Below are 20897 nucleotides of genomic sequence, written 5' to 3' on the forward strand. Positions count from 1 at the left end.
GAGCTGAGGTCTCATCCTTTCAAGTTGGGAAACTGCGCAGGGACTTTTTAACCAGAACTTGACAGTGAAAACCGGGAGACCGGGAACTGGAAATCCAGGAGTGAAGTCCAGGAGCTGGAGCAGCACCAACCTGGAGCCTGGAAGAGAAAAGCATCATTAGGAACCTGTACCTTCTTACCTCTGACCCGCCTACAGACAGAAACGAAACATGGCTGACCAAGCTGCTGGAGATTCAGTGGAGCAACTCAAGGTGAAGAGGACAACAGCCAAAAGATGTTTCTCTCGTCTGGTCAACAGTATAACCAGGACGTACAAAGACATGTCTGAAGAGGAGCTCAGAGATAGTTTCTGCAGACTCACAATGGAGGCAGAGAGAGTCATGGAGACAAATGATGACGTGGAGGCCGCACTCATCGCAGAGCTGGAGGCAGAGCTGGACACAGAAGAAGAAGCTGTGTTAACAGAACAGCAAAAAACTGACCTGGAAACTCGCATTGACTCAAAAGCCATTTTAGATAGGAATTGTGCAAATTTGCAGGAAAGCCCAATCAGTCTTTTTTCACCATTGGCAGTATAAAAACAAAATCAGGGAGTGCGGCAAAATGCCGCCTATCTACTTTTGTTCATACAGAATTCGCCTTTTTCGGGGCAATGGGGGGTGTGAGCAAGTAACAAAATGTGTAGCTCAGCGTGTGACATAACCAGTGACGTGGGAGGGAAGCTGCGGGTAGTCAGTCCTTCGGCGATTCTCTCATAAGTCAGCCCGTTCTTCACCGTCCCTGTCATCTGACGGTTAATGGCCTCTTTGTTTGCGAGGACAAGGACAGCATGCAATTCCTTGCCTCCCCAGTTGCTCATCTTTACAGTGTCTGTCAGGTTTGCGTTTCCCTCTTGCTACTAGCTGCTCGCTAATTCCTGCTATCAGCTGTTTCCTGTTTATCCACCGCCTGTGGCTCGCACGTGCAGCGTCATCAACAGCTCCTCCCACAAGTCTTCAACAGCTCCTCCTGTTGCGGAAGGCCGCCTCGGTCTGTTTAAACTAAAAGGGTTCCGCCAAAATGTCTTGGACACCTCGGATCAACTCGCCAATCCGGCTCTGTGTGTCTAAACGCTTGCAGCTTGCCAGCAAAATGGCCCAACATTTGCGGAAAATCTGGCAGTATAAAAGGGGCTAAGGTTTGATCAAAGGTAACATGGTTCTGAACACTGGCCTCCGGAGGAAAGTCCCAGAGGAAAGTCCTGTGTTTTGTGGACCATCCAACACTCCAGCCTGCCTCCTGATCAGACCACTCTGGACCGCTTCTGTCAGTGCATTAGTCACGTGATTGCAGCCTTCCAAAATATCATCATTATGTGAGATATTTACGAATTTTGGTGCATTACTTTTCATAGGTAAATGTACCAACAGTGCATGTATACAATTTCAGGTATTGTTAGTGACACGAAGTATCACTAACAAAACTCTATCCTGCTGAAGCACTGAAGAGCACACTGGTAATTTGACCAAGAATGAACAATAGTGTTTTACATTTATGAGTGAAGAACTACAGTTGTTTTTTTTTTGTCAAACTGCCATTTTAGTTGTATGGTGAAACTTGAATTAACAGGCTGTCTACACAGGATGTGCTTTCACTGCGTTTTTCAGATGTCCCACATGCATCTGACAGAGTAGATAAGCTTCAGGTTCAATAAATCCAGCTGTCTACACAGGCCATGAAATGGATCAAGTTTCACTCATTCTATACATGCTTAAATGCTCTGCACATGGGATGCGTAGACATCGTGATAGTCTCAAGGTCATGTGACAGACAACTTGGCTACCTCTCAACGAAGCCCCAAGGAATATAGCTAAGCTGTGAAGTAAATTTGGCTTAGTGGCCACACAGAGTATTGCGACCTCATTGTCTGACATGCTGGTTTAAAAAGCCTTTTTCTCACACAAAAACATTAAAGCAGCTGTTTACACATTTCTCTGAGCATCACAAACCTCCTGATATTATTCTTTAAATTATCAGAATTTGATTGTTTTGGTTCAATAGCATTTGGAGAGTCTAGAAGAGCTGTATAATTAAAGATAGCTTTATATCATTCATAAACACATGCTCCGAACTGGCTCCACTGGAGAAGGACTTCAGTGAGAGTGCTCTGAAACACTGAATGCTGTGTGAGGTGACATTTTTCAGGACAGAATGAAGTGCCATCTTTGAATGTGGTATCCAGTTTTCCTTATTGCATCCATGCATTCAACAGATATGGTTTAGTGTCTGACTCAAAGACACTTGAGATGGCACAATATTGTTCTGCCTTAAGATGGAAAGAAGAATCTTTCCATATGAGACCTGCACATACCGTGGTTATGCATGTTGTTGCACGTGAAGTTAATGATTTCAGTGCAGGGCCACCCAGAGCTTTACATCTGTCCCACGGACAACAATTTTGGCCTAATACACACTTACAAAACGCCTAGAAGATCAGCTCTTTACTCAGGATTTCTGGTAAGTAGGCTATGATACAGTGTTGGTTATGGTTGCTTAGCGACTTTGGACGCAACCTGCCTCAGCGCCCTTGAAAGTTGGCAGAGAGCACCTGACCTTGCATTTTAAAGGCAGTTAAAGACACGGCGTATGTACGGCCCCTTAAACAGTAAAGTTCTACCAAGGTGAGATAAAAATCCTGTTCTGAAACATGACTTAAAGACTGATGAATGCAATGACCTGATTAGAGACATTTGCAATTGAAATAGCCAGGCTTTATAGCAGAACAGTTTAGGAGGGCTCCAGAGAAATACATTATAGAGTGACTCACATAGGGTCACATAGGTCAATATAAGAGCTCCATACAAATCTCAGCAAAAATAACAACCGGCAGTATAAAAGTCTAACTTATGAAAATGGAAATTTGGCCACATTAGCAGAAGGCTGGGTTCACATGCCACTGATGTGGAATAAAGATTAATAAAAAGTTGGTTGAACTACTTTATGATTTCTAGTCTGAGATTTCCAAGCCCTTACCACACAGTACTTTCTGGAGATAATGACTTATCATTCCTCTGACATATTATGCCTTCCAGTAACTTTCACCACAACATTACCGTTGGCTATATGCAGTCGTATGCCATGATTTTGCCCTATATGGATTGATTTCAGCCAAAGAGGATGATGAGCAATTCTGCAAGTTAAGTGTGTGTCAGCTGAGTTAAGGTTGGATTGCCCTTCTTTCATGCCACTTAAGCTCACGTCTCTGCTGTGAGTGACATGATGGAATATATATCGGTATATGTCGATGCAAAGCCTGGAATATGAAATGGAAAAATACGCCTATGCTGTCTGCATAGAAATGCAGCCACACTGTAAGGCTTTGACACAGAGATTGCATAACAGCTCATGCATAAAACATTAGGCTATGCATATGCAATGCACACACAGGCAGGCAGGCATATGGTGTAACCTACTATTTCCTTTTTTTGTCCAGCCAAGGAACCACAAGTCTATCATGGAGCTGAGTGTGTGTACTCTATGTGCATTTTTTGCCCTCATGTCCACATGTTCATGTCAGACAATGCACCCTTCTTGGACAGCAGCTTAATTGGGAAGTTTTTCCTCTTTCCTGTCCTCTTGCTCAATCTTTCTCCCTCTCACGTTTTCTCTCCACCTCATCCTCTCTCTGGACCAAAGAGGAAGCCCACAGAGTCAGTTCAGCACATGTTCATCAAGTTGAGGTTTGCAGAGGACTCATAGGAGAGAGGATTAGGATTTAGCAGGCTGCAGTCCGAAGGCGATAGCGGGAGGGGGGGTGAAGACGCATCGAGGATCATGTTTGCTTTTAGTACCGCACATGTGAGCTGATTAAAAAAAGGGGAGGAAAAGTAGAACATTAAAGGCAGCCAGACTTCCCTTCAAGTGTTTTGTAAGTCACTTTGGTGTCTTCTTCGAAAACCAGATAATGATGGCGCACATAAAGGCCACGAGAGGACTTTAAAACTTCAGGCCATTCGCGCTGAAGTTTTAGGGTGGGAGGACGTTGAAAAAAAGCTTGACAATCATTAAAAGTGTGAGAAACTTCAAAGTGAAAGTAAAAAAGACTGGAGATAGTTTCGGGGATAATTACGAAACTTAAAGTTGAAATTTGTCCCATTTTTCCACGCGCCTGAGATCCAGAATCTTCCTCCTCCGCCTCCCTGTCCTCGAGTTCACCTCTCCGGCTTGTTTTTCCCAAGCTGTCCTCCTCGTTACCTAGCTAATCCCAGCCACTGTCAAGATTTAAATGCTGCTTTCAGCGTGTGCCATATTTTCAGCATTCAGCATCATTTCCCTGAGCCCGACAGACAAGGAGAGGGAGGGAGAGAGAGGGGAAAGAACTGGAGAGGAGATAAAGAGACACACTCCATGGATTACACACGCACGTACACACATAAATATGCATATACACATGCAGGAACACATTGTATGCGCCTCTGTTTAATTAGCCCGGCGGTTTATCAGGGTGATCAGGAGTTCAACACAGTAAAGTTTCCTGTAGATAAAACAGTGTTTGGGGAAGCCGGGCCTAATGAATGCCGAGCAGCGCAGAGGGGGAGGAGGAGGGGGAGGCGAATGAGGAGGAGGAGGAGGAGGAGAAAGAACTGAAGGAGATGAGAAGAGGATGACAAGAGGGCGCCTCAGTTTAATTGCTTACCTGATACTTTCCTTTCCTCCTTATCATCCTCTCCTCATCTATTACAGCAGATGAGAAAATTGCATCTGACAGACGCATCCAACACAGAAATGCTTTCTTTTATTTGCCAGGAAAGAGCTGAAGGTTTATGATGACAGCTTAACTGCGATAGTAACTGACGGGGCCTGCTTCCGCCATTAGGACATCCAAGAGCTTTGTGTACTGAGGAAGCATCGACCGGCACGAGTTGATTGAGGCAGCTGGTTATTTTATCTCGTACTGATAGTCAGCACATTTAATCTGAGCTTCAAATGAAATTTTCACAACTAGAATTCATTTCCTTACGTTTTTCAATTGGTTGGAGAGCCATACGTAGTGTTTTATCATTGTTTCACATGCTGCTTGTTAGCAGTGCACCAGAGTCCTGCACCAGGTTGGGTACCTGCAAAAAAGTTGTGCAATGGGTAAAAGATATATTTATATAAATTCAAAGACACGGTTAAAAATGAACTGAATGCAGGCAGGCAGCAGGTGAGATCAAATAATCACAGGTGCCCGAGCTGCTGTGTGGGCGCTCTGCACATTCTGCCTGACCTGACAACTGTATCACAGTTTTTGTCGCAGGCCGACAAAATAGGCAGAGGACATCCAGCGAAACAGCTGAAAATGCCGCTGACTGATAGCAACAGGGTGTGATTTTGGATATGTGGACAGATCATTACCATAAAATTGGATATTTTGTGTCACTTTGTGTGACATCAACAACAAATGGGAGCTGACTGGGTAAGTGTTTTTCACATCTGAATGAGGTAGTAGGCTGCAGAACAAGGTAATGGCAAAATGGTGTGTTAAATAACAGTTTGGGTCGTGAGCCTTACATTAACAGTTCAACTTTTGACTTTTAGATAATTATGGGTAGCTGCAGCTTTGCAGGTGCAGGCGGGAGCCGGTTTGCAAATGTGGATCTGTGCAGCACTCTGCAGTAGAATATTTTCAACTGATAAACTAATATGTTTCCCTTTGTTTGAAGAAACTCTGGATAGGAGGCAGACAGTGAGGGGGCAGGATAAAATACATGGCAGAAAGATAGGCTACTTCTGTTCTGATAATGAGTGAATACATTCTTAAAGGTATACTATGCAGGATTGTTGGTTACTAATGTAAATGCACTCACCAGCGAAAATGAAATCCAAAGTCAACAGCAGATTCACTCTCATTTGGCATTTCACCTTGCTATATTTACGTTTTTAGGGGCTGTTTTTCTTGGATGCCTGCCGCTTACGGTCTGGCACCTGGTTGCTACCTTTTTATAAAGCCCTGACCTCACAGCACTGTGGGGGTACACACCTACAAATGTACAGAGCACAGCAAAATAATAGGAACATGAGGCAAAGGGCAGAGTTTCTGCAGATAAATACACCACCAAACACGTGGGTCATGAGTGATGATTGAAAGCAATTACTTCTGTATAGTATCGGTCTATACATTGCTTGGTAACACTTTACTTGAAGGTATCTACATAAGGGTGACATGACACTGTGATAACTATGACATGACACGGTCATGAGCTTGTCATAAACATTATGTACATGTCATGAATGTTTATGACTGCTGTCATTAAGTGTCATTCGTTTTTTGTAATGACAAGTTGACATTGTTTGGGCTGTCTTGATTAAGACAACTTCACATTAATTAAAGTGACATTACCAGAAGTTGTCATTAAATTTGTTTGAGATGTCCTTATAATGACAACTGGACATTAACATAAAGACATCTTCTGGTAATGTCATCCTGGTTAATGTCAAGTTGTCATTATCAGGACATCCCAAACAAATTTAATGTCAACTTGTCATGACAAAGACAACTTCTGGTAATGTCATCCTGGTAAATGTCAACTTGTCATAATCAAGACAACCCAAACAATGTCAACTTGTCATTACAAAAACTGAATGACACTTAATGACAGCAGTCATCATCGTTTATGACATGTACATAATGTTCATGACAGGTTCATGACCATGTCATAGTTATGACTGTGTCATGTCACTCTTATGTAGATACCTTCAAGTAAAGTGTTAGCCATTGTTTTTTTTTAGGAAAATCCTGTTTGTCTTTGAACAGATATTCTCTCAGTTAGTTGGGAAAAACTGTATCTTCAAATCCTGTCACATCTTTTTCTTTTGCCCACGTTGTTGCAAACAACTTGACGATTCAAAGAAAACTATGGTTTTTGTGTCTTGGACTTCATTTTCATAATCATCGGTTCTATCAGTCATGAACGATGACACTGTACTCACCAAAGTAACTGCTGTGGTCTCGAAATGAGACAACATCAGTAAAAGTCGTTCACAGTAGCTGTCAAACAGTCATTGAGGTTGTAAACAGGCTGGCCAAATTTATTTGGAATGGAAACTAAAAGTGAAAGGTCAAATTGCAACTAAAACTGCCCGTTGTAACTATCCACCACAGTCAATTGACTTCCTTTTCAGCCTTGACTAACCATAAATGCCCTAGCTGTGTGCACTTTTCCAGTTTAAATAGGAATCATTGGCATCATTGTGTGTGCATTTACATGCAGTTTTACCTCCAAATAAAGTTTACAACCTGTATGAACACCTGTCAGCTTGTGTTTGTTCTCCACTTGGATCTATTTTTTAAGCAATTTCACTACCATCCAAGATCTTAGAAATTGCTTATCAAAGTAATGGCTAAGAAACTGAAACCTAGGCTGTAATGAACTGAAGTTTGAAGATCTGCTTAAGGTTAGATACCCTCTGATGTTTGCAAAATTTTCACACACCACCTTCAAATCCTGTAGGTATAAACTAAAAAGCACTCAGTAGACTGTAGCTTGTACACAATGCTACAACTAGACTTTAAACAAAAACCAAGTAAGATGTTCCACATTTCAAACACACTTATTTCCCCATTTGTAACCTGCTTTTTTATTATGTGTAGAAAATGTTGCTAACTTATGAACTCATTTTGGACATTTGATATAGTGCCACCATCTAGAGGAAGGATCATATTGTCCAGCACGTAACGTTCTAGGCCAAGGTTTTGTGCAGCTGTCAACATCCAAAAACAGCAGGCCTTCCTATAGGGTCTGTCTGACGCCTAATTAATGAGTACCAAGGGATGCTTCATCAGAACTGAATTCATTTAAGGTAAGCATCAGCCTTGGATTTTGTTGTGTTCTTGTGTTTGTGAGAAGCAAATTATCCCACCCACTGTCACCGTTGAGTCCAAACAGTGTGGTGATGCCACTTGATGAGAGACTTTGTGTCTCTGCCAACTTTTATTCAAAGAAAATTAATTCAATAAGAGGTAATTTGCGGTAGAACAAGCACCCAGATTCACCCCTGCCAGCGAGTGGGATCATTCCCTCCCAGTTATAATGTAATCACATCCAATTAGGGGAATGACAAAGCGGTCTTCAGCGTTTCAACGGGAGGGGAAGTGTCATCTTACTGCCTGTGTGTTCATGGGGATAAGCTGGTTCCATCGTTCCCTATCGTCCTGCCTGTGTTTTCCTTTTTTACCCCCCCCCCCCCCCCCCAAAAAAAATTTCTCTTTCCAATTTTCCACTAGCTGTCTGGCCAAATCATCAGAGAGCCCAGCAAGGGAGGAAAAACTCAACCATATTGACGATCCTTCTGCTGTTGGAGAGTGCTGGGATTGTGCTCCAGAGAGGGAGGAAGGCAGCAAGGCCTGGGAGTGGGCATGGATCTCTGTTTATCACAGGTGTGGACTCAGATCACTGCACAGACTCGAGTCACAAATTTGATGACTTTAGACTTGTCAAAATCAAAAAAGACCTGCAACTCAACTTGGACTTTAACGCCAATGACTCGTGACTTCACTTGGACTTGAGCCTACCTTCCCTCAAGCCCAGAGATTAAAAAGGATGTCTTGTAAGCATGCCACAAATCAATTCATTGCCCTTTATTTCCTGAATCAGCTTATATTAATGCAAATTCCTAGCAGGTTGACAATTAGTTCCCCAGATCTACTTTGCTTTAACCACTCCGGCAAAATCCAAGTTGCAAAACATAATAATAAGGAACTAACATCATATTATTGACCACCAGTCCCAAAAAATTCTTTTGCCAAAGATAATTTTGTTCACATACATAAACTGATCACACATGCCATTAACACAAAACTTTAAGTAGATTTTTTTGTTGTTGTTGACTGCAGTATGCCAGATGTGCAGGCTGAAAATTAAGAAAGGAGACACAAGCTAAAGCTAAAGCCAAGCTATGGTTAGCTTAGCAGCTAAGTAACGTTTAACAAATACACGCAAATTTTGAAAAGCATTCATGATTTTTGTAAATTTAACATTGACATTACTTTTATTTGAGTGTATAATGACTTGTTTTGGACTTGAAACTCAAAGCTCAAGACTTGGGACTTGACTTGGGACTCATCACTCTTGACTCAGGACTTAACGTGATACTTGAGTGGCAAGACTTGAGACTTCCCAATACCCCCCCTTGTCCACTACCCCTTAGCCCTTGGCCCTACCCCTAACCCTTGCCCACTACCCCTTGGCCCTTGAAATGAAGCAACAAGGGGTAGGGGTTGAAATCTTTCCCTAGGAATTAGGACACCACTCACTGCATCACCACGTCGGTTACGTCCATGCACACGTAACTATTTTAAACAGGAAGCTGCAAGCCTTCTACATTTCCAGCTGGCATCTACAGTGGAGTCTCCAGTTGAGTTCATCCTACCGATTGCATTTGCGTTATTCATCAGGCTTCATTTGATGAACGACAGACGACAGGGGACTTCTGCTAGCTAGCTAGCTAACATTACAAGGCAGCATAGTTATACTAGCTGGCATGTTATCGTAATATGAAAAATCAGACAATTTTGCATAACAGGACAGATGACAGATGCCAGATAGTGCTAGCTAGCTAGCTAGCTAACAGGCAACCTGAAGACGGTAACGTTAGCTACATATGAACTTTTTCCCCGTCTCTTGCTCGGTGGTAGCCACGGTGACGTCTACCCCTTGCTGGCAAGTCAGCATCTGAAATCTCTCGCTCCAAAGGGCTAGTTTCATACCCACTACACGCAAAAAGGAATTGGGACACCCCTACCTCTCGCGGGAACACACAAATCTAGGGGTAGGGCCAAGGGGTAGGCCCTTACTTGTGACTTCCAAAACAATTACTCGGGCCAACGTCTGCTTTCTATAACAGCAAGGTAGGGCACTGTTCAGTTTTATCATTATAGTGGGAAGCAGTTGTCAGAAAACAGGTAGAAACATATTCTTACGTCAAGGAATCATTTGTCCTAAATGTTCCACTACTGAACAGTTTAATGACCCTTAATAAATCATTCCGAGCAGTCCACAGCCATATTGCACTTTTCCCCTTTACTTTTTTAATTTGACTTTATATGACTGTTTGAAGGTTTTCCTGGTAAATAATACGATGCAGGAACTTCCTCAGAGAAATCTAACAAATGTTTAGTCCATCCTGTGAGGGTTTCCATGAAGGTCAATCAGGGTTTTTCCTTTTTTCCCTGACGGCTTCAATACAACAAAGGCAACACAAAAATGTTAAAGAAAGAAAAAAGAAAGCAAAGTATGAAAGAGAAGGCCAGTTGTGGTTATCAATCACAATGGTCAATTTAAATCAATCGGTTACCTTCTTGAGGAAAACAATGGCAATGGATCATTTGCATTGGAGCACATACATATAATTTAAATAATGAGGAAAGAGAGAGCCGCAGAGCTATGACCAGAAGATCTCATCCAAAGTAAAAGTGGGATATTGACTTCAAAAACTGCAGTATGGCGTTTGCGGAGGCTTTGATGAGCGGTTCACAAAAAGAGCCTTGAAAGCCGGAGATTCTTTTCAGACGGAGAACTGGCTCACAGAGAAGGGAGAGAGAGAGGCAGCCAACATACACCGTCTGGTTCCAGCACCGGGTAGACAACGAACGCACACACAACAACACACGCACGCAAATGGTCAGGCAGCGAAAGAGGAATGTGGATTATTCACGAGTCTACAATATTACTGAACAGCTGGATTGGAATATATCGACCAAAACATACACACACACACACACACACACATACACACAGCATAGGCCTGGCAAGTCGTGTTATTGATGTCATTCATTGTTCTGCTCTCAGCACCACTACCCAGTGAACAGCCCCGGCCAATAGGGGTGCTGGTGGTGAGACTTTAGTGACCCCATCTGGCAGGGGATTGGCCCAATCTCCGAGCCAAAGAGAGAGGAGTATGAAAAGAGGCAGACCACCCACCAACAACAGCAGTTCCGATTGGATAATCCACCGCTCGGTCCAATTGTTAGTCATCTTTCTCAGTCAAAGAAGTTGGCCTTTGTTGTTGAAGAGTGTCTCGGTAGTGTGTGGGCTTAAGCGTGCGGCAAGGAGGAAATTGAAAATTGCTGATCTCTGTCTGGCGAATAAAGAGCAGCAGCCCACAGCAGGCTGTCAGCCTGGTTATGCCACCCACTCTGACAGCTCTGCCTCTTCAATGGAGCGCAGGAGTTTCACTGAGACTGAATCTGAGGCCTTCGGCTGGATCTGATGTAAGATTTCTGCCTGCTTTGGTGCGAAGTCACATGCAGACGCGTGTGCTTATGAGGAAGCCCTACATGTACTGTATGTGCTTGTTTATATTTATATACATATGCAAATGTGTGCTCATGTAAATTTGTCCCCACTTAGATTCAGAATGTTTCATTTCTGATCTGCTTCTGTTCAGTTCTTAGGGTAGGACAGTCGCTCTATGAGATAGCATCTCTCACATAATTGTCTGGCTTGTAAAATGTAATGGAAATTAAAACAACTGCAGAGTCAACACTGAAGAAGTTAGTACTGCTAGTTTAGAGTGTTTCATACATTATTAAATGTTTACCATAGCTCAGAAATCCCTATGTAGAACCATTTCAGCAGAGTGCCCCTGAGCCTTGGAATTAGGATCTCTCAAATGGCCACAAGATAAATCGGAAGACTGTTTCAAATTGATGGAAGAATGGGAACGAAGACCAAAAAAATGAACTTTCTGCAACACCAAATTCTATTAAAATTCTGTTATTTCTATATATTTTATACTTATGAAATAACAGTTTAGCTCTGCTTCAAGGCTCAAAAAATGTTTTGATTTATACATAGGGACTTTGCTTTAAGGGCTCGCAAGCCATATGTTCTGGTAAGTTTTGCAATTATTTACCACATCAATAAGGCCTCCTTTCCTTCAAAATCCTACTGTGCACAGCTAAACTTTTTCATTTAGACTGTACTGTGCGCCTGTGTGGTTTCGTGGTTACGTGTAAGTGCTATATAGTGTATGAATGTCTACATAAAGTATATGAATACTCTTATACATGAGGGTGAGTGGTATGGACCATCCTGCCTGAGCAGTCGGCTGGCACTGAGACTCTGCTGTGGCTCAGGAAAGGTTGTCTGAAGGTAGAGGAAGGATTAGAGCACTTCAAAGCGATGCTCACTTCTAAGCTGGCTGATGCAAAATCCGCTTTGTGTAAATGGACAGCCGGCACTCCAAAAAAAAAAAGGAAAAGGAAAAAAAAAAAATATCCAAGCCCAGAGCTGAGGACGACTTGACTGTACTCTCAATGCGCTGATATTACTTGAAACAGACTCAACTTAAAACACTTATAGAGGGGATGAGTGAGTATATGCACTCCAACTTGAAATGAACAACTGAGGGAAATGCTATCAAATAGTCTTACACACAAGTTTTTGCTGATAGTTTCTTAATGCCAATATTGGATCTGCAGGATGAAAATTTTAAATAGCTATACTTTATTCTTTTTTACAGCATCTTTACGTGTCAAACTTTCACTTATTTGGTGTTTGCTTGTTGCACAGGAGCATCTGAACTGTCTTGGGACACCATTCAGAAAGCAGGATGGTAACTAGTGGTTATGCAACACAAGTCCAATTAAAAACTCACATTAATTGCCATAAAAACAACTTCGACAAACAAGCATTATCTTTAATTCATTTTACTGGACCATATTCAAACTGGCCATTATCAGTCCTGCTGCATATCAGTCTATTCTTACCTCAGATATTCATATTAATCAGTATTTCTGCTTCACACACACACACACACACACACACACACACACACAGAAACAGAGAATTGGGCTTTGCTCCTGGCTGTCTGTGTAGTGATATTAAGAGTAGAAGGTGGGAGGGTGATGGAATGGCTGTGGTCAGAGTAGAGCAGCTAGCAAGGCCACTTCGGTAAGCCCTAAATCACCAGGAAACCAGGCCGCTGCTGTGATGGATGTGCGTGGCACGCCCCAGATCAGGAAACTTCCAATCCTTCTCTTAAGAAGAAATGTTTCTATACGGACACACTGGGCTGGGTCATACACTCACTCTCCACACAAATAACAAAAAAAACACACAGGGATGCACGCATGCAAATATACATGAGCAGAAAAACACGCAGAGTGACACACACATAGTAAAAAAGAGCCAGCAGAGCAGTCCAACGGATTTATGGGAACAGAGGTGCTGTGGTCAGGTGAATAGATTAGTTAGCTGGCAAGGTGGGTGGGTTCTGTAGCCTCAGTGGCCAAGACAAACCTTCTAATCATTCCTATAGACCGGCTGATTTATGCTGATAAATTGTATCTGGAAAGAAAAATCTACCCGCAATAACAGCTCTGCCCAACCAGGAGATACCCGCAGTAAGGTTTCAAATCTGCTTACAGAGAAAGGAAGAATAAGTGGGCCGCAAAAAGTCGTTTTATGTCAAAGAGAAATCACAGTCTCCCACAGACTGGTGGGATTTTCATTTGAGCGCAAAGCTGTCTCAGCTAATGTTACCTCATTCATCTGTTACTTGATATCAAGTTTTTTCATGAGCGAATATTAAATTAGAGGAAAATACTGATCAAGACGGTAATTTCTTTATTAAATTTGAGCTGAATTGACAAAAAAGTGCTCACATGCGTGCAGTTTCTACTGAAAAAATACCGAGGTAGATAATAAATTGTAACATTTAAAAAAACATGTTATTAAAAGTAAACAGTTTTCAGATGCCTTTTGAAAATAATAAACCACAAAAAAACAAACAAAAGACAAGAGCTTACTTGTTTTGAAACCTTAAAACAGACCCTTTTTTTATTATTATTATTAGTCGTCTTCTCCGTGGCAGCACTTATTTGCGCATTCTCTGCTAAGTCTTTTGTTGCAACTCACTTGATGTGGTAAAAAAGGAATGTGACTCCAAACATGCAGTCAGCTGTTTCTGAATGTTAAAGATGAGACACGAACAAGCTGGACGCAGACCAGCCTCTCGAAAAAGCTGTGTTATTTCGTATGGAGTCAATATAGAGGCACACTTGGCGTTGTCCGCGCTCGATGCATGTTATGTTTATCCAAACAGATTAGATTTCTGCCAGAGGATTCGTGCCAGCTCCTCTCCTCTTATTCCACACTTTGCTTTTTCAGCCACAATAACTGGAAACTTCTTTGTGCAGTAAACTTTCCCGTCCGGCTCAGGAAAGCTCCCATAATTAGAGTAGAGCCACAACAAAAAAGGTTCTCCAGTGCAGCAGAAAATGACTCTTTAGGTATGTACCATGGGTGAATCATCACAGTGAAGCCTTAAACGGTTCTCTATGGCATCAGTGGAGCTGTTTTGGTGATGAGTAAATACATGAAATTAAACATTTCTAAACAAGCAGCGATTACAACCACATTTAGATATTCACTGTGATTTTTTCTTTTTTTCTAAAGAACCATTGACAAACTAAGTCTTCTGTGAGGTTAGTGTAAAAATACTATGATTGAATATGCAACCATAATGACTTAGTAGCCTCAGTAATTATAAAATTTGAATTTCTAAATAGTTATTATGCAAAAGCAAACAAAACTTTGTGAGCAATATGCCAGCGTGTGAGGAGCGGCCATGCCGAGTCAGACCACAGGGGACTTAGCAGAACAGAACCCAACAGCTGACCGAATGAAGAGAAATGATGTCGCCACACTGCAGACTTATCACTCCACAATAACATAACGTAGTTAGAAGATGACCACACCAACTTTCAATTAGCAGCGATAGCTTTTGCAATGGATCATTATGTTGCTCTAATCTGTGTTTAGCCCTGATGAATGATTTGCACAGCGGAGAATGAAAATACACATCTATATGCCGGAGTTTGGCGTCCACTGAGTTATAGAAAACAGCCACTGGAAGCACTTTTTTGCGAGTCTTGTAAAGATGTAATTATCCGTAAAACAAGATTTAACAAAAGACAGTCTCCTAATCAGGGGTGTAATAGAGCAGGCTAAACCATTTAAAGCTAATTATTTTCTCAACGTTTTATTGGCAGGAATATTTCAGACTCTGTGTTCACTCACTTTTTATTTTCCCCCGTAAATATAATTGAATTCAGGTTGTTTGCCTGTGATGATCACAGTTTACCTTCTTTTTAACTCCTCTCTAAACCCGTAAAGTTTGTGTCTCTGCTGTTTTTCTAAAAGTGTGTGTCTGGCTGGGAAGCTCGTCTGTCCCACCAGTCTGAACCGTCTGAGACAGCTGGCCACTCCGAAGCAATCTGAGAGATCACTGGGCGTGTCGTCCTATTTCTCTTCATGTCAGGCCGCAGAATGAAGAAATCCATGGGATTAGTGCATGGTTTGTATTCGCTGACAGACTGGTGACAGGCCAGATCGAGAGGCAGGGTTTCATATTCAGTGTACCACGCCCGGCAGACATGTGCACTATATTTGGTCTTTAAAAGCGTTAACAACTGCATATTTAAGGAATATACTTTAAAACTTTATGTTGTTTTTTTATTTTCTTCCTTTTGTGCCCAATATTATTAGACACCCCATAATTCTCAGTTATTATGAGTTTTTCATGAGCGTGTGGCCAGAGAGCTATGACAGCATTGTATAAGTAGGGGGCTAAATGAATGCAGTTACAGTATGGGTAGCCAATCTTACATCATCACAGTCTCCATGAATCATTCAGTCGTTCAGGTTAGGGTTTTTTTTTTCTTCCCATATTTTGTATTTTGACATTTTGTGGGAGTTTTAAGTGTATTTTCTGGCATTCGGGCCTTTATTGGATGTTTAATGGGGAAAATACAGGCAGGACAAAGGGCTTTGACTTGCAACAAAGGACCCCTGCTAAAATCAAATACAGGACATTGTGGTGGTGGCCAAGTTAACCACTAGGACAGCAGGATGCCCCTAAAATGAAAGAAAAAGAAATGTTCTATGTTCACAGGAAGACTGATCGGCCTTGCTTGGAATTTTCCAGTTTTTATTTTTATTTTTTTTTCCTTGTATAAATGACACCTTTGCTGTTCCACTCATTGCTAAGTCATGTTTGATCTTAGTTAGTAATAATAAGTAGGGCTGGAAATGCGTGCACACACGGTCATACATGTACACCGAGCACATATTTCCCCATTTGGTTTATTTTGCTCTTTCAAAAATCCTAAGTGGAGTAGGGAACCACTTAAAACACATTTTTGAAATGCCACATGTCATGTTGATGACAACATATCAAAGAGTAATTACACTAAATGTGATTTTAAATGCTTGCAGATGTCACTTTGTATGATATTGATCCGCGGTGCCGCTCGGCGCTCTGTGTGTGTCGACCAGCAGGTAGGCAGCACCGACCTTTCCCTGAGTCAGCGTGTGCATGGCTGCATTGATTAGGTGTGACTCCTCAGGTCAGGGGCCAATTTGCGGTCGCCAGAGGGTCAAGCGTGTTGTCCAATAAAACAGCAGGACCTCCAGACTGGATCCGGCCAGTATCCTGGCAACAGGCACCGCCCCCCACCCCGAACCATGAGAGCACCCGTCCGGTGGTGATTGAGACTGCAGGGCTCCATTCTCTTTTCATCAGCTTCAATTCATCTGCTCCTACACTTGGTCCAGATGAATTAACCTGAACAATAGGAACAGGGGGTCAGTAAAGCGTTCGCCATTGTCAACATGGAGAGCAATTAAACACAATGTTCAGTTTGCACTGTTTTTGGGTGAAAACAATTTTAATGCCAAATCATTTGTGACCATACTGTGCAGATGTGGAAAGTTTGGACCTTTCTCTATACTTGAATAACCACTCTCTGAGATACATACAGTACTGTCTGTTGTTATTCACCACACACAATTTGTAGTAGTTATATACCGTACATTTATATTTTCTAAAGGAAGTACTAGCATGACCTAATAAACACTTCCACCTTGGATGTGGTGTGTGTGTGTGCTTGTTTGTGCGTGTCTGTTCTGTAACTTATGACTTAAATGTCACTGAATTTAATGCGACCTTATTGGATCACAGGCCAGTACACTCACAGACAGGAACAGTAAGAGAATTCAGTGCAGCACCATCAAAACGTCCCGCTGATATGTTTTCAAGCTATTCAAATAAGTCATTATATTAGAATAACATATGCCTTGGTATCTAATAATGTCAAGTGAATTACAAAGTGATTTTCAATGAAGAGGAGTCAGCGATTCCAGGATTACATGCTTAGTTGAATTCAATAAGCCGGTGTATACTGTAATAGGAAACCACAGAAAAATCCATACTTACCACATCATCTGATAAAAATGTCTGCTTGCTGCTCTGCAGGACTCTGTTAAATCTATTAAAAACACTTTGTTCTCCTGCTAATTTCAGTATAATACGCTGATTACGAAAGAGCAATATCAGACAACGGTGGTAAATCATCTTGCACCAATCAAATAGTTATTAAAAAACACCATGAACTACGGATCATTAACAACGTGTGTCAGTGAGGACAAAAATATGAGAAACAGACCCGAGGAGCAAATGCATTTGTTTCAATGATCTTTCCATACAGACGGTTGTTAAAGTCAGAGGGAGAGATGACTTCAAAAGGGAACTCCACATTTATTATATCACACACATTTGAAAGAAAAAAACAGAGTATTTACTGGCTCTATAGAGAGCTGTGCAACTCGGAGAAAATAACCTGCAGTATGGCCAATGTTCAAACTGATAATTAGGTTATGCCACGATTATCTAAATGGTATGGCTTCCTCTGTTTTTTTCTTTATTTGTTTTATTTTATTTTATTTTTTTCTTAACTTTTTTTTTTTTTTTAAATTTTAATTTTTTGACATGATTGTTAACGGTTTTATTTCAGGTAAAAATAAGTGATGACCATTGCAGGCATTGTCTGCAGAACTCTTCAGAAGCAAGTAGTTATTTTTGGAAACACTCAACACAACTCTGAAAAGTGCTGTTTGTGCAGGATGCGAGTAGTTTACATGAAGTCAGCATGTTTTATATACAGTCTTTCGCAGTGATTGCCAGCCTGGGGTTCGGGACACCCAAAGGCGTCACCATATATATCTGAGGGGTCAGGAAATGACCCATGAGAGGACACAAAATCTTATTTATTTATTTATTTTAGTACATTCCTGTTTTTTTCAGGCATGAAAAAATATTTGGATGAAGCATGGGGGAAATTATTGCTTTATTTAAACAGATTATAACCCACAGACATCTGCAATTATATCAAAGATGTAACTTCTTTTTATGTGCCTCGGCTACTGGTATGAAAACTACTGGTCTACTGGGCCAGTTATTATTGTAAATGACTATCATATTTATCACCTAATAACACACACTTTACTTCACTAATTCAACATGAATATCTGTGTTTTGAAAATCATTATTTTAATTGTATTGAGACTGTACATTTTGTATTGTTTGCTTAATTCTAGTCAAGTTAACCATAAGCAATAATATTAAATGTATCAAATATTGTAGTTTAATTAAAACTCATCAACATGCTATCTATTTAGCTATATTATTCAATCCTAACAAAAATATAAAAATATTTTTTAATAACCTTATCACCACAAAAACAAAGATGAGCGTCAAAAATGATAAATAAATATGTAAATGACAATGCCATGTCAGCTCTGGGCAGTTATCAGTAAGTGCACGTAGCTGTGCCATTGTTTACTATTTTATATAAAGAATATCTGTAAAAGTCAGGGTGATCAGGGTTATCAAAGATTACAGGACAAAAACATAAATGTATTTTACTTTAAATAAAGTGAATATTACCCCACAGCAGTATTAAGCAACTTAAGCATCACACAGAGAAAAACAAAGTGATCAAATCACTGATGTGTTTGTTAGATGAGGAATTATGTCCCAGAGCTCCATATGAGACACAAAATAATGTAGCCCAGTATTTTTACGCCATAGCAGTAGTTCTCAAACTTTCTTCTTCTTTTTTTTAGTAGTGAATGAACTCCCTTTGAATTTTTTTTCAGCCCAGTAACCCATGACCAGCGCCCGACAATCAATATTAAAACTTGCTTTTCAGTCACAGTGAACAATCGTAAACATGAAAGTGATTGCGTTCATTGTGGCAGTTGACAGTTTATGACACATAATATAAAATTTGGTTCACTGAACTTAAATTGACTTTTTCTTCTTATTATTTTTTTATTGAACTGATATTTATTTTAGGAAACGTGCATGACTGGTTAACATTAACAACATGTACATAACATTTAAAAAAAAAAAAATCTTACGTACCCTCTGCAGTACTCCAAAGTATCTCTTGGGGTACCTGTACCCCCGTTTGAGAAACCTGCTCTACAGTGTATTGTCTACAATGGAGCCACTCTGGGGTCACATGTCAGGAAAAAAAACTTGATGTGTCCATCAATGAGAATGGCTGTGTAATCCATGTCCTTGGATTCAGTTTTTTTCTACACAGCAGCGAATAGGTATCATAGACTAATTTATTTATTTTTTAATTTTTTTTTATTTTCTATACTTTATTAGTCCCCAAGGGGAAAAGTCTCATGCACCCCTTGCAGTACCCATAAGGGTATCTGTGCCCCCATTTGAGAAACATTGCTCAGTGCAAGAGTTTAGGGGGAACTGCCCATTGGTTCGACATCCCATTGTTCCGACCATATTAAACTCATTGTTCCAAAGTCCCTTCTGAAATCATCATGATGCCCTGTGGTTAAGGTCTGGTTAGGTTTAGGCACAAAAACCACTTGGTTAGGGTCAGGAAAAGATCATGGTGTGGGTTAAAATGAAAAATAAAGTGACAAACACATAAGCCGTGAGCCTGCTCCGCCTCAAGCCAGTCGCGGCGCACCATACGCCCGCCGCGAGCCGTTCAGCACCGCGGACAGTTGGACTAATGGGATGTCGAACCAATGACATGGACCCGAGTCTAGGTTGCGTTGGCAAAAAAAAAAAAAAAAAAAAATTCAAAATAGATAAATAAATAAAAAAAAACTTTTTTTTTTGTATATCCCTGTGAACAGTTGTCACGTCTGTCCTCAGTTTACTTTTTTTTCCTCTACACAATAGTGAATGGGTGTTGTAAGTTAGATTACAGGAAACAGCCGTGATTTGTGCTAATGAAGCACCCCTATGATTTAAGCTTTTATTTTTCTAATTTTGACAACATAACTTGTGACAGCACAGTGGTCGGGGACCTGAGAACCATTGGTGATGTGACTGGTTTTGTTCAAAAATGTGCTACTGTAATTTTATGGCTTATAATTGTTTGGTAGATTAAGCTAACGTCAGCTGGCACTTGCTGCCATAGCAACAGTAAAACATAAACTGAGGGTTTAATCAAACTACACTGTAAAATCCCAGAGAGGCTTCGTTCCTTGCACCTAACACATTGGTAACGTGATTTGTCATTAACTGGCATACGATGCAGTGGTGATGCTGTTGAACGGTCTCTATAGCAACAATCATCAATGGGCAACAGCAAACGACACAGAAGTGAGATGATTTTTGCTGTTTTGTCAGTTTATATTTTCCACAGTTGAATTTATTTTCTTCTTTATATTAAATGCCAGCAGTGCAACAATACTTGAGTAAAGTACTTTATATCTGGCAGCATGTCAGGTGTACAAGTTCATATGTCCTTCCCATGAACTACAGTTGTCCCTGCTCTGTAGCAGGTTGCTTAACACAGACACTCCACAGGGAGCACTCGCAGGACACCTACAGGGACCCCTAGGGAGGAGCCCAACGTAGCAACAGTCACCGCCCCCGGGGGAAGTCATGGCCAGCACCGTCCATCCCCAGGATCATGACACTAATGACTGTAATGTGTGCCAAGTGGTTTACACAGCAGAGACTGCATCCTATTCAGCCACTTCCTTCTTTCCAAACACCTCCACGGCTGTAAGTAACGCTGCTCGTCCCTCGTGTCCACTTGATGTG

The sequence above is a fragment of the Epinephelus fuscoguttatus genome, linkage group LG13 (genome assembly GCF_011397635.1).
Source record: "Epinephelus fuscoguttatus linkage group LG13, E.fuscoguttatus.final_Chr_v1".
Classification (NCBI taxonomy): domain Eukaryota; kingdom Metazoa; phylum Chordata; class Actinopteri; order Perciformes; family Serranidae; genus Epinephelus; species Epinephelus fuscoguttatus.